The following is a 14281-nucleotide window of genomic DNA, read 5'->3' on the forward strand; positions in this document are numbered from 1 at the left end:
GAGGCCAAGACTTGGGATCGGCATTTTTTTTGGTTAAAGCCACGATAGGAGCCACAACGGTAGAAAAATGTGGAATAAATTGCCTGTAATAATTGGCGAACCCCAAAAAACGTTGGATAGCACGGAGTCCGGAGGGGCGTGGCCAATCTAAGACGGCAGAGAGTTTGTCTGGATCCATTTGTAGTCCCTGGCCAGAGACCAAGTATCCTAGGAAAGGAAGAGATTGGCATTCAAACAGACATTTCTCTATTTTGGCATAGAGTTGATTGTCACGAAGTCTCTGAAGAACCATACGGACATGCTGGCGGTGTTCTTCTAGATTGGCAGAAAAAATCAGGATATCGTCCAGATATACAACAACACAGGAGTATAAGAGATCACGAAAAATTTCATTAACAAAGTCTTGGAAGACGGCAGGGGCGTTGCACAGGCCAAAGGGCATGACCAGATACTCAAAGTGTCCATCTCTGGTGTTAAATGCCGTTTTCCATTCATCCCCCTCTCTGATGCGGATGAGATTATAAGCACCTCTTAAGTCCAGTTTGGTAAAGATGTGGGCACCTTGGAGGCGATCAAAGAGTTCAGAGATGAGGGGTAGGGGGTAGCGGTTCTTAACCGTGATTTTATTAAGACCGCGGTAGTCAATGCAAGGACGTAGAGAGCCATCTTTTTTGGACACAAAGAAAAATCCGGCTCCGGCAGGAGAGGAGGATTTACGGATAAAGCCCTTTTTTAAATTTTCCTGGACGTATTCAGACATGGCAAGAGTCTCTGGGGCGGACAGAGGATAAATTCTGCCCCGGGGTGGAGTAGTGCCCGGGAGGAGGTCGATAGGACAATCATAAGGCCTGTGAGGAGGTAGAGTCTCAGCTTGTTTTTTGCAAAAAACATCCGCAAAGTCCATATAGGCCTTAGGGAGACCGGTTACAGGAGGAACCACAGAGTCACGGCAAGGGTTACTGGGAACCGGTTTTAGGCAGTCCTTGGAACAAGAGGGCCCCCAACTCTTGATCTCCCCAGTGGACCAATCCAGGGTTGGGGAATGAAGTTGAAGCCAGGGAAGTCCAAGGAGAATTTCAGAAGTGCAATTGGGGAGGACCAAAAGTTCAATCCTCTCGTGATGAGATCCGATGCACATTAGAAGGGGCTCCGTGCGGAAACGTATGGTACAGTCCAATCTTTCATTGTTTACACAATTGATGTAGAGGGGTCTGGCGAGACTGGTCACCGGGATGTTGAACCTGTTGACGAGAGAGGCCAAAATAAAATTTCCTGCAGATCCGGAGTCCAAGAAGGCCATAGTAGAGAAGGAGAAGGCAGAGGCAGATATCCGCACAGGCACAGTAAGACGTGGAGAAGCAGAGTAGACATCAAGGACTGTCTCACCTTTGTGCGGAGTCAGCGTACGTCTTTCCAGGCGGGGAGGACGGATAGGACAATCCTTCAGGAAGTGTTCGGTACTAGCACAGTACAGGCAGAGATTCTCCATGCGGCGTCGTGTCCTCTCTTGAGGTGTCAGGCGAGACCGGTCGACCTGCATAGCCTCCACGGCGGGAGGCACAGGAACAGATTGCAGGGGACCAGAGGAGAGAGGAGCCGGGGAGAAGAAACGCCTCGTGCGAACAGAGTCCATATCCTGGCGGAGCTCCTGACGCCTTTCGGAAAAACGCATGTCAATGCGAGTGGCTAGGTGAATGAGTTCATGTAGATTAGCAGGGATTTCTCGTGCGGCCAGAACATCTTTAATGTTGCTGGATAGGCCTTTTTTAAAGGTCGCGCAGAGGGCCTCATTATTCCAGGATAATTCTGAAGCAAGAGTACGGAATTGTACGGCATACTCGCCAACGGAAGAATTACCCTGGACCAGGTTCAACAGGGCAGTCTCAGCAGAAGAGGCTCGGGCAGGTTCCTCAAAGACACTTCGAATTTCCGAGAAGAAGGAGTGTACAGAGGCAGTGACGGGGTCATTGCGGTCCCAGAGCGGTGTGGCCCAAGACAGGGCTTTTCCAGACAGAAGGCTGACTACGAAAGCCACCTTAGACCTTTCAGTGGGAAACTGGTCCGACATCATCTCCAAGTGCAGTGAACATTGGGAAAGAAAGCCACGGCAAAACTTAGAGTCCCCATCAAATTTATCCGGCAAGGATAGTCGTAGTCCAGAAGCGGCCACTCGCTGCGGAGGAGGTGCAGGAGCTGGCGGAGGAGATGATTGCTGAAGCTGTGGTAGTAACTGCTGTAGCATAACGGTCAGTTGAGACAGCTGTTGGCCTTGTTGCGCTATCTGTTGTGACTGCTGGGCGACCACCGTGGTGAGGTCAGCGACAACTGGCAGAGGAACTTCAGCGGGATCCATGGCCGGATCTACTGTCACGATGCCGGCTGGCAGGTAGTGGATCCTCTGTGCCAGAGAGGGATTGGCGTGGACCGTGCTAGTGGATCGGTTCTAAGTCACTACTGGTTTTCACCAGAGCCCGCCGCAAAGCGGGATGGTCTTGCTGCGGCGGTAGTGACCAGGTCGTATCCACTAGCAACGGCTCAACCTCTCTGGCTGCTGAAGATAGGCGCGGTACAAGGGAGTAGACAGAAGCAAGGTCGGACGTAGCAGAAGGTCGGGGCAGGCAGCAAGGATCGTAGTCAGGGGCAACGGCAGGAGGTCTGGAACACAGGCTAGGAACACACAAGGAAACGCTTTCACTGGCACGATGGCAACAAGATCCGGCAAGGAAGTGCAGGGGAAGTGAGGTGATATAGGGAAGTGCACAGGTGATCACACTAATTGGAACCACTGCGCCAATCAGCGGCGCAGTGGCCCTTTAAATCGCAAAGACCCGGCGCGCGCGCCCTAGGGAGCGGGGCCGCGCGCGCCGGGACAGGACAGACGGAGAGCGAGTCAGGTACGGGAGCCGGGGTGCGCATCGCGAGCGGGCGCTACCCGCATCGCGAATCGCATCCCGGCTGGAGGCGGTATCGCAGCGCCCCGGGTCAGTGGATCTGACCGGAGCGCTGCAGTGAGGAGAGTGTAGCGAGCGCTCCGGGGAGGAGCGGGGACCCGGAGCGCTCGGCGTAACACACACCCTTTGGAAAAAATAACTGAAATCAGTCGCTTCCTATAACCATCAATAAGCTTCTTACACCTCTCAGCCGGAATGTTGGACCACTCTTCCTTTGCAAACTGCTCCAGGTCTCTTATTAAAAGGGCACCTTTTCCCAACAGCAATTTTAAGATCTCTCCACAGGTCTTCTGGCCACTTCAAAACTCTTCAGCGCTTTGTTGCCATCCATTTCTGGTTGCTTTTTGACATATTTTTGGGGTCATTGTCCAGCTGGAAGACCCAAGATCCCAGACGCAAACCCAGCTTTCTGACACTGGGCTGTACAGATTTCATGATGCCTTGCACACATTTAAGGCACCCAGTGCCAGAGGCATCAATACAACCCCAAAACAACATTGAACCTCCACCATATTTCACTGTAGGTACTGTGTTCTTTGTATGCCTCATTCCATTTTCGGTAAACAGTAGAATGATGTGCTCTATCTTGGTCTCATCTGTCCTTAAGATGTTTTCCCAGACTGATTTTGGCTTACTCAAGTTAATTTTGGCAAAATGTAGTCTTGCTTTTTTATGTCTCTCCTGGATCTCCTGCCATAGAGTTTCATTTCATTTAAATGTTGAACATATAGTTCGTGCTGACACTGATGCTCCCTGAGCCTGCAGGACAGCTTGAATATCTTTGGAACTTGTTTGGGGCTGCTTATCCACCATCCGGACTATCCTGTGCTGACACCTTTCATCAATTTTTCTCTCCCGTCCATGCCCAGGGAGATTAGGTACAGTGCCATGGGTTGCAAATTTCTTCATAATGTTGCGCACTGTGGACAAAGGCAAATCTAGATCTCTGGAGATTAACTTGTAACCTTGAGATGGTTAATATTTTTCCACAATTTTGGTTTCCAAGTCCTCAGACAGTTCTCTTCTCCTCTTTCTGTTGTCCATGCTTAGTGTGGCACACCCAGACACACAATGCAAATACTAAGTGAACTTCTCTCCTTTTTATCTGCATTCAGGTGGGATTTTTATATTGCCCACACCTGTTACTTGCCCCAGGTGAGCTTAAAGGAGAATCACATGCTTGACACAATCTTATTTTTCCAAAAATTTGAAAGGTGCCAATAATTTTGTCCAGCCCATTTTTGGAGTTTGATGTGACATTATGTCCTTTTGCTTTTTTTCCCCTCACTTTTTTGGTTTAGTTCCAATACACACAGAGGGAATAAACATGTGTATAGCAAAACGTGTTACTTCAATCCTTTCCTGTGAGAAATACTTCATTTTCTAGAAAAAATTTCAAGGGTGCCAACATTTACGCCCATGTACATCTTGGCAATACATTAAATTAACAGCAATTAACATTTCTAATGTAAGAAAATGTTATTTCCCTTTTATAGAAATCATGGCTTATAAAATCATGACTTTGTCCAAGCTGAAGCACAGGCATGGACAAAGTCTTTTCTAGATCACCCTCACTTACTGGACTTTGTCTATGCCTGTGCTTCAGCTTGGACAAAGCCATGATTTTATTAGTGTTTAGTGTGAATATTTAAAATGCGAATTTTCACCACGAATATCGGCACTTCATGATTTTGCGAATATTTAGAATATAGTGATATATATTCATAATGAGGAATGTTTTTTTTTTATATGCACATTTTTATGCAAATATTTATCCAAATATCGTCACTTCCAGACTGGACACTGATTTATTGGCTTTCCAGAACTATACAAAATCTGCAATTTGTTTGGACATTTAGTGACCTCTCAACTCTCAAGTCTCTTCTGTGTCAATTTATTAGTGATAACAAAAATCCAATCCCTAGTGAGTTTCAAGGCAACACCAACCCGATGTGGGTTTCCCAAATAAAGCCCCCCCTGAAATATCTTACATTATTAATACTGATTAAAAAGGAATATCTTATGCCATACAAACAAAAGTCACTAAAATACTCAGTCAGCGCCTAGGGTTGTGAACCTTCACTTAGTGGTCTCACACTACCAGGTGGAGCTACGATTCTCTATAGTTTGCACCTAATCTCATTTATTTGCTAAGACTAGCTATTATATATACTAGCCATAATGTGATATAATGGGGACAATACAATTCTCGAAAGGCACTACTGTATAAAAACATAAATCGCCTCCACAAAGTTTTGCTGTATCCATGGCTTTGTCAATGGCTAACTCTGTCTCCTCTGAGTGATACTTTTAAGCTCTTCTCACCATGGTCCAGTACACAAATCTGCAATAAAAATTCCTGGTCAATTCAATTTTTTTTCCCAAACACAAGAAAAGAACCCTCATTTGAATATCTAAATACAGTCACTGCACCATTTTCATTGTAAACAATATAAGGCTAGGTTTCCACTTGTTTTTTTTTTTTGTACACCTAAAAAAACGCCAGCAAAAACGCCACAAAAACTGCCACAGGTTTTTCCTGAGTTTTGGCAGTTTTTCTGGTGTTTTTTCTGGCATTTTCCCTGATGTGTGGAAATAGCCAGTTTTGTCCCCTGTGGCCGTTTTCTCACTGCCTTCTGGGTTCCACTCTGTGGGTCAGATGCTGAGCGCCCGGTCCACAGAGTGTAAGGAGGTGAGGAGTGATGTACAGCATCACTACTCACCTCCCCGGCCGTATAGTATATAGTGTTGAGCGGCATAGGCCATATTCGAATTCGCGAATATTCGCGAATATATGGACGAATATTCGTCATATATTCGCGAATATTCGCATATTCGTTATACCCTCGTTTTATTTTCGCATATGCGAATATTCGCGTATGCGAAAATTAACATATGTGAAAAGTTGCATATACAAAATTAACGCATGCGGAAATTCGCATATGCGAAAATTAGCATATGCGAAAATTAGCATGTGCTAATATTCGCATATGCGAATTTACGCACGTCAGTCTTACACAGTAGTATTACAGCCTTCTTTACACCACATAAGCTGGAAGCAGAGAGGGATGATCACTGTGATGTGTACTGTGAAGAAAAAAAAAAAAAAAAAACGAATATTCGTAATTACGAATATATAGCGCTATATTCGCGAAATTCGCGAATTCGCGAATATGCGATATTCGCGAATAATATTCGAATTGCGAATATTCGCGAGCAACACTAATAGTATACAGGGTGGCAGAGTGTACCCGTGTATACTATACAGGAGCGGGGAATACCGGAGCGGACTCCCTGCTCCTATAGCCCCTTTGGGCGGTATACAGAATATACAGCTATCTATAGATAGCTGTATATAGTGTATACAGAACAGGAGGTCCACTTACCTCCCTCGTTTCTGTCACCACCGGTCCGTGTAGCTCCGCCCCCTAGTGATGACGTCTTTAGCGGCAGAGCTACAGACGGGATTCAGGCTAGTCTGAAGCTGTTCATATTGTCCGCTTTGGATAATGGGAACAGACCCTTCTGCCAGTGTCTACGCAGACAGGGAGACTCCAGCTTTTGCTAAACTACAACTCCCAGCATGCCCAGACAGCCAAAGGCTGTCTGGGCATTCTGGGAGTTGTAGTTTTGCACCAATTGGAGTCTTCCTGTTTAGGTAGACATTGCATTATGGGCGCTCTCCCCTGCAGAGAGCGGAAAAAATGTCCTAACCCATTTTTTTGTGTTTTTTTTCTTCTCATTTCAGATCCGTGTATGCAGAGGATTTCAACAGATTCGATGGATTACAACGGATGAACTTGATTTTTTTTATTTTAATAAAATGGTTAATGAGGGCTGTGGGGGAGTGTTTTTTAAAATAAAATAATTTTTCCAATGTGTTGTGTATTTTTTAAATTGAATATTCAGGCTTAGTAATGGAGGCTGTCTTATAGACGGAGTCCATTACTAAGCCGGGGCATAGGGTTATCCCCAAAAACAGCTGGCGTTAACCACCAATTATTACCACAATACCCACCGCCACAGGGGTGACGGGAAGAGCCGGTACCAACAGGCTCGGAGCGTCAAAAATGGCGCTCCTGGGCCTAGGTGGTAACAGGCTGGCGTTATTTAGGCTGGGGAGGGCCAGTAACAATGGTCCTCGCCCACCCTGGTAACGTCAGGCTTTTTCTGCTTTGTTGGTATCTGGCTGATACTGAATATACAGGGAACCCTGTGCGTTTTTTTTTCATAAATAAATAAAAAAATAAAATGCACAGGGTTCCCCCTATTTTCAGTATCAGCCAGATACCAACCAAGCAGCAACAGCCTGACGTTACCAGGGTGGGTGAGGACCATTGATACTGGCCCTCCCAACCTAAACAACGCCAGCCTGTTACTGCCTAGGCCCAGGAGCGCCATTTTTGACGCTCCGGCCTGTTGGTACCAGCTCTTCCCGGCACCCCTGTGGCGGTGGGTAATGGGGTAATAATTGGGGGTTAGCACCAGCTGTTTTGGGGGCTGACGCTAAGCCCTGACTTAGTAATGGATTCCGTCTATTAGCCAGCCTCTATTACTAAGCCTGAATATTCAATAGAAAAAAAACACAACACATTGGAAAATTTGTTTTATTTTAAAAAACACTCCCCCACAGCCCTCGTTAACCATTATAATAAAATTTAAAAAATCAAGTTCCTCCGTCGTAATCCATCGAATCCGTTGTAATCCTCTGCTTACACAGATCTGAAACGAGAAGAAAAAAACACAAAAAAATGGGTTAGGACATTTTTTGCGCTCTCTGCCCATAATGCAATGTCTACCTAAACAGGGAGACTCCAATTGGTGCAAAACTACAACTCTCAGCATGCCCAGACAGCCTTTGGCTGTCTGGGCATGCTGGGAGTTGTAGTTTAGCAACAGCTGGAGTCTCCCTGTCTGGGTAGACACTGGCAGAAGGGTCTGTTCCCATTATCCAAAACGGACAATGTGAACAGAGCTTCAGACTTACTAGCCTGGATCTAGTCTGTAGCTCCACCCCTAATGATGTCATCACTAGGGGCGGAGCTACACGGACCCGCGGGGACTGGACGGAGGTAAGGGGACTTCTCCATCTTCTGTATACACTATATACAGCTATCTATAGATAGCTGTATATAGTGTATACCGCCCAAAGGGTTAACCTACACTGTCCAGCAGTGTAAGTTAACTCTTTCCTTGCCAGGCTGGCTTAGCGCACAGCTCAGCAAGATTTACGTGAGCCAGCAATGTGTATACTGTATACACATTGCAGGCTCACTGTAAGTTCTTGCTGGGCAGTAGGTATACGATGTATATCTACTGCTCAGCATCAGCTGATCTCCTGGCTCTGTATCCTTGAGAACAGCTGATCCTGACAGTCACTTCAGGAGGATCGCAGCAGGTGTCAGGAGGAGTGACATCCGCTGTGATCTGGCCCTTACTGCAGGTACTACTGCTCCCACTCTGCTGGGAGCTGTAGTACCTGCATTAATAGACAGATCGCAGCGAGTGTCACTCCTCCTGACACCCGCAGTGATCCTCCGGTATAATGTATAGATATGGGCGGCTGCTCTTCTATGGTCCCCTGCACTGACGTATATATACACATATTCCTATTTCCCGCAGAGCTGTGATTGACTGGAACCATCTGACCAATCACAGCTCTGCGGGAAAAATGAATAGATGTATATATACGCCAGTGCAGGGACCATAAAAGAGCAGCCACATCTATACATTATACAGGATCGCAACTGACCCCTGCGATCTGTCAATTAGTACAGGTAACTACTACTCCTATCATGGAACAGTGTGTTCCATGCTGGGAGTAGTAGTACTACCTAAAAAATGTAAAAAAAAATAAAAAGTGAAACACACACACACATTTTTATTATTGTCGGCTACATTTTTAGTGCCCTACCCGCCCACATAAATTGATCCCTGTTTAAAAATGAAATAACATTTTGTTATAAAAAAGATAAATTTCATTTTTTTGCCATCACTACTGTATCTTTTTTATTATTATTTTTTTATGGTACCCTACTAAATTTTAATTAAAAAGGTTTCTCCAACACTTTTTTGGATCGCTAAAGTCCAAAAGAGAATAAAAAACGCCTGAAAAAACGCCAAATTTGAAACCCACATGGCGTTTTTCTTGGTGTTTTTTCACTCCCATAGACTTCTATGGGAGAAAAATGCCAAGATTTAAAAAAAAAAAACGCCAAAGTCTTGACAAGAGGTCGTTTTTTTAAAAACTGCAAAGGAGCCCAAAAACACCAAAAGGAGTAAAAAAAACGACAAACTGAAAAACGCTAAGTGGATTTGGCATTTTGCAGTTTACTATTGACTTGCAGCTAACATCTGGCCGTTTTTATTGGCGTTTTTGTAAAAAAAAAAAAAACAAGTGGAAACCTAGCCTAATGTAGACCTGGTAACATTTGCAGACAGAGAGCAGTTTTTGTACGTTTTGGCTTTCCCTCAAGGAACAAAGAAGCATGAATAAAATATGGTTATTAAAGAAGGTGAAGGAAAACTGATAGATATTTTAGGTCAAGAATGATAGTAGCCAGATACATTGTTCTCTTTCCCCTAAAATTGGTCTCCTAACATTTATAAACTGTATACATTACACATGAAGCATCAACTCGTGAACTTCCTGGGATTTATTTGGACTTTTTGGAGTTTCCTTTCCTTAAGATAAGAAACACAGCAATTTAGGTTCAAATGAAGTTAATATTTTATAACAAACTGGAGAATCAAAGTTCAAAGACTTCCTGGTTAGTCACTAAAATATATGTGCAGAGAGGCAAATTTGTCTTGTAGGGCACTTTGTTCTTTAATTAGATGCGTTTTTATCAGCCCTACAATTAAAAAAAGAATCTATTTTTGCATTGCCAAATTATATTCCTGTCTGGTTAATACTGAGTACTGGACCACGGAAAATTCAGACAATTCTGCTTCATTACACTTTATTATGTATAGAAAAGCAAAAACATTTAATAAAAACAATTATCATTTCTTTATATGATGTCAACCTATTTCATTGCACTGTACAGAGCCTTAAAGGGGTACTCCGGTGGAAAACTTTTTTTTTTTTTTTTTACTCAACTGGTGCCAGAAAGTTAAACAGATTTGTAAATTACTTCTATTAAAAAATCCTTCCAGTACTTATTAGCTGCTAAATACTTCAGAGGAAATTCTTTTCTTTTTGGAACACAGAGCTCTCTGCTGAATCACGAGCACAGTGCAATCCATTTTAAGAACTGTCCAGAGTAGGAGAAAATCCCCATAGCAAACATATGCAGCTCTGTTCAGTTCCTAAAATGGACAGAGATGTCAGCAGAGAGCACTGTGCTCGTGATTCAGCAGAGAGCACTGTGTTCCAAAAAGAAAATAATTTCCTCTGTAGTATTCAGCAGCTAATAAGTACTGGAAGGATTAAGATTTTTTGATAGAAGTAATTTACAAATCTGTTTAACTTTCTAGCACCAGTTGATAAAAAAAAAAAAAGTTTTCCACCGGAGTACCCCTTTAACCTACTGTCCCCACCAGGACTTCAAATCTTAAAGAACTGTAGTGCAATATAACTTATCCCCTATCACAACAGTATTAGGAGGGCATACAAAGACTCCTCAAACCACCCACAGCTATAAACCAAAAGTGCTACTGATAAAAACTACAGAGCATGGAGCAAAATGAAATGAAAGATGTCATTACAAAGTACAATTGGTTGTGGGAAAAACAATCCCTCCTATGGGTCTGCGAATAGAAAAAGAAAAAGAGTTATGCCTCTTAAAAGGCGAGGAGGAAAACTTAAATGAAAATTTCTTGTGTCCACAAGGCCAGAATGGGCTGTGTCCTTTAGGGGGTTAACGATTTGTATTTGTTATCCAATTTACCACTGCTCACCTGGGGTTCAAGAAAGGGTGCTGTTATAGTTGTCGCAGGGCAGGTAGTAAGTTATATGATGATCTCATAGATTAGATTTGCGTAACCTAGAAAATTAGACCATTGGGTGGCGGCCTCGCTTGTCTGCTGGACATTCACATAATAAACAGATGTACTTGTATGTACTGCTGACAAGTGATGAAAAAGAACATTTAGAATTAGTTTGTCTTTTGAGAAATCAGCAAATCAGGATATTTTAGGAACAAAGAATTTGTACATAAATTTGTTTACACCTTCACCCTTAAGGAGTTATCCAGTCTTTTTAACCCCTTAAAGGGGTACTCCGCTGCCCTCTGTCGGAAGCTCCGCTCCCCAGCGTCCGGAAGTTTATTGTTCCGGACACTGTGTGCGGGCTTCCGTGTTGAGGGCCGCCCCTCGTGATGTCACGCCCGCCCCCTTTGTGACGTCACGCCCGCCCCCTCAGCGAAAGTTTTTGCGAAGGGGACGCGATGGCCGTCACGCCCCCTTCCCATAGACTTTTGTTGAGGGGGCGGGCGTGATGTCACGAAGGGGGCGAGCGTGACGTCACGAGGGGCATCCCTGAACATGGAAGCCCGCACACAGCGTCTGGAACAGTAAGCTTCCAGATGCTGGGGAGCGAAGCTTCCGACACAGGGCAGCTGAGTACCCCTTTAAAGGGGTATTCCAGTAAAAACATTTGTTCCTATCAATTGGGTCCAGAAAGTTAAACAGATTTGCATATTACTTATATTAAAAAAATCTTAATCCTTCCAATAATTATCAGCTGCTGAAGATGAGTTGTTATTTTCTGTCTTGCAACAGTGCTCTCTGCTGACATCTCTGCTTGTCTCAGGAATTGCACAGAGTGGAAGAGGTTTGCTACGGGGATTTGCTTCTACTCTGGACAGTTCCCAAGACAGGTGTCATCAGAGAGCAGAAAAAAGTTTTCTCCTGGATAACCCCTTTAAGGACCAGGTCAATTTTTGTTTTTGCCCTTTCGTTTTTTCCTTCTCGTGCTATAACAGAATAAGTCTTATTTTTTCGTCTACACACCCAGATAAGAGCTTGTTTTTTGAAGGACCAATTTTACTTTGTAATGTCTTCATTCATTTTTCCATAACATATGCTCCAAAATGAAAAATATATATATATATTTTTGGAGGTGAAATAAAAAAGAAATAAAAAAAAAGCAATTTTGCAAATTTGGGGTGGTCTTTTTTTTTACGCCATTCAATGTGCGGTCAAACTAACGTAATCTTAATTCTTTAGGTCGTCAGGATTAAAACAATACCCAATCTGTATAGTTTGCATCATGTTTTACTAATTTTATGAAATTCTAAACTTTTTAGATTTTTTTTTTCTTATTGCCATTTTCCAACCCCTATAATATTTTTGTTTTGTTTAACTGCCTATATGAGTGCTCTGTAGTTTTTATTGGTATCATTGTGGGATATGATGTCATACAAAAACCGCAATTCTGAGGTTTCATATTTTTTTTTTTTTACATTTACGTCATTTACTATATGGGATGAATAAAGTTATATTTTAATAGTTCAGACAATTACGCACGTGGCGATACCATATGTTCATTTTTATTATGTTTACATGTTTTTATTTGGAAAATGGGAAAAGGGGGCTGATTTAAACTTTTTACATGGAAGGGGTTAATGGGAGTTTTTTTTTAAACTTTTATTTAACTTATTTTTTTTTTTAACTTTTTTTAGTGCCCTTAGGGACTTTAAAGAGGAATAATTGGATTCCTCATACAGGTCAATGTAGTTCCGTAGAATGCAGAGCCATGGACGGGTAGGAAGGAGAGGTAAGGGCTTTCGGCTACCTCAGCAGTGGATCGCATTATTGGTGTTTAGAGCCTTCCTTTTGTGCGGTTTATTAAATATTCCCATGTCTCATCATTATTATCGAGGAGCAGAAATAAATTATATAGTGTCATCATTTCCCTAATCTTCACCATGGAATGTGATAATTATCAGTTCTCACGCAGCGCACAATTCGTGCTCTTTATTACCTAACATTAGATTCTGACAAGATGCCAAGCAATATTCAAGGGTTAGCACACAGCTCTTTTGGGCCAAACTTACAGTATACTACAGGATATACAAATAACAGAGAATACAGGTATTTATTCAAATTGTAATCCAAATAACATATGCTAGGCAATGAATGTAAAATGACATCCCAACCTTCTTACCTGCATTTTATATTCTGGCATAAATTATATATTCAAAAAACCTGGTTAATATTCAGCACTATTACCTGTTGGATTTGCCAAGCAATAGAATCATTTTGGACAGTTCATACTACATTTTCAGTTATTGTCAATGAAATAATAGATTTAGGGTGTATTCACACATAAAATATCCTGCGCATATTTGAATATGCAGATTTGATGCTGCTGATCTCAATGTATGCTAAATAAGTGCAGGACACTGTATATGTGAATACACCCTTTACCTTCTAAAATGATGGCATATGTCTAGGACCTGCTCCCACCACTGGTTTTTTAGAGGCGGTAGCACTTTGGACACCTGGCTGTGCAGGGTACTACAGCACCATTCAAATGAGTGGTATATTTTGACCTCTCAGAAAACTGATATGAGCAGTCATAGATATACAGATACATAAAAGAGGTGCAAAGATGGCGCTATATAGTGCAGTCATTTTGTACCAAGTCAGGTAGTGCAGTATAGGTGACAAATATCAGCTCATCTTGCAGTGTTGCATCAGGCTCAACACTATGAAGCGCTTTGAGAATGAAGATTTCGTAAAGCAGCCGGCGTTCTCAGAACGGTGGGAAATGCAGGTACACAGTGGAGATAAGGATAGCCTGGCAGGGTTCTCCTTGCATCCGATAAAAGATCTGACTTCAAGCTCGCGGTGCTTAGCCCGGAGAAACGGTGGTGGTGAATTCAGGGTGTCTTTTTATTTTGCAGGTACTTAGACAACGTGTTTCGAAGGGATTCCCCCTTCTTCCTCAGGTCACTATACTGACCTTCTGAAAAAAAGTCGGATCTTTTGTCAGATGCAAGGAGAACCCTTCCAGGGCTTTCCTTACCTCCACTGTGTACCTGCATGAGCAGTCCTAGAACACACTCATTTTCCTTGTCACTTTCAAAATTTGACAAAAGTCAAGAAAAATTACAGAAATTGGGGGGAAGCAACAGTGCTGATTTTCATTTTTTGTCAAGAATGGTGTATCAGCTGTTATATTTAAAGTAGAACATGATGTTTGGAGACCATTAGTACATACTGGACTAGATTTACTATTACAAATTCACCTTAATTCTGGCATATATTTGTGCTAAAAACTTACATGACTTGCACCACATTCATATGTTGAGACACTTTTTAGACACTTTCCGACGGTTCTAACAAAAGTAACATGGCCATATAACAGCGTGGGGTTTCAG

The 14281-nt window shown here is 42.9% G+C and overlaps 1 protein-coding gene and 1 long non-coding RNA gene across 2 annotated transcripts in view; both read right to left on the minus strand.

The window, feature by feature from the left end:
- LOC130267163 (rho GTPase-activating protein 7-like) overlaps positions 1-14281 on the minus strand; it is a 336912-nt gene that overhangs the window by 202838 nt on the left and 119793 nt on the right. The gene's annotated exons all lie outside the window — the stretch shown is intronic.
- Positions 4913-14281, minus strand: part of LOC130267164 (uncharacterized) — an 85226-nt gene continuing 75857 nt past the window's right edge. Inside the window, exons 3-4 of the long non-coding RNA XR_008843076.1 lie at positions 10854-11020; positions 4913-5295 (exon numbers count right to left, since the gene is read on the minus strand). This is a non-coding gene — a long non-coding RNA (uncharacterized LOC130267164). The remainder of the gene's footprint in view (positions 5296-10853; positions 11021-14281) is intronic.

Source organism: Hyla sarda, chromosome 4 (assembly GCF_029499605.1).
Source record: "Hyla sarda isolate aHylSar1 chromosome 4, aHylSar1.hap1, whole genome shotgun sequence".
NCBI lineage: Eukaryota > Metazoa > Chordata > Amphibia > Anura > Hylidae > Hyla > Hyla sarda.